This window comes from Arachis ipaensis, chromosome B03 (genome assembly GCF_000816755.2).
Source record: "Arachis ipaensis cultivar K30076 chromosome B03, Araip1.1, whole genome shotgun sequence".
NCBI classification, from domain to species: Eukaryota; Viridiplantae; Streptophyta; class Magnoliopsida; order Fabales; family Fabaceae; genus Arachis; species Arachis ipaensis.
This window is the reverse complement of record NC_029787.2, coordinates 8888984-8889773: the sequence shown is the minus strand read 5'-3', so window position 1 is coordinate 8889773 and position 790 is coordinate 8888984.

The following is a 790-nucleotide window of genomic DNA, read 5'->3' as shown; positions in this document are numbered from 1 at the left end:
CGAGTTTTTCTATCTTTGGTAAAAATAAAAAGATAATAAATTATACTTTTATAATTTATTTTAATTTATGATAAAATAAAATACAAGAACACTAATTTTTGTGTTAATATTTTGTCTTATCTTATTTTCGGAATCAAAAATATTTTTTTTCCTTTTTTTTTTCACAAATTATAGTCACCAGATCCATGTGATTTGCGACTGCCGAAAATCTTTAGTATCAAAGTCATTCAAAGTGTCCATGATTCATGTTTAGATCTATTGAGAGGTAAATAATCTTTTATATTTAGTTATTTCTTATTTGTGCATTGTTGCTATTGATTTTAGATACAGTAAATTAACACATTACACGTTTACACATAATCAATTCACTCAATAATTGGAATCATTAATATTTATTTTCCTTATTAGTGTAGAAAAATTGATGTTATTCGGTTTATTTCCTTTATAAGGTTTCTAGCCTTAATGTTTGCTTAATATAGGACATAAACATAAGAATAAATAGACATGAAAAAATGTTTAAAATTTAAGAAAATTACAATTTATTGTTTGGCAAAAGATAAATAGAAGAGACTATTCTGTGTCATAAACTCATATGTTAAATACTTTAAAAAATGTTATACATATTAAAAATCAGTCATTATGGTTTATTTCCTGTTTCTAGCCTTAATGTTTGCTTAATATAGGACATAAACATAAGAATAAATAGACATGAAAAAATGTTTAAAATTTAAGAAAATTACAATTTATTGTTTGGCAAAAGATAAATAGAAGAGACTATTCTGTATTCTGT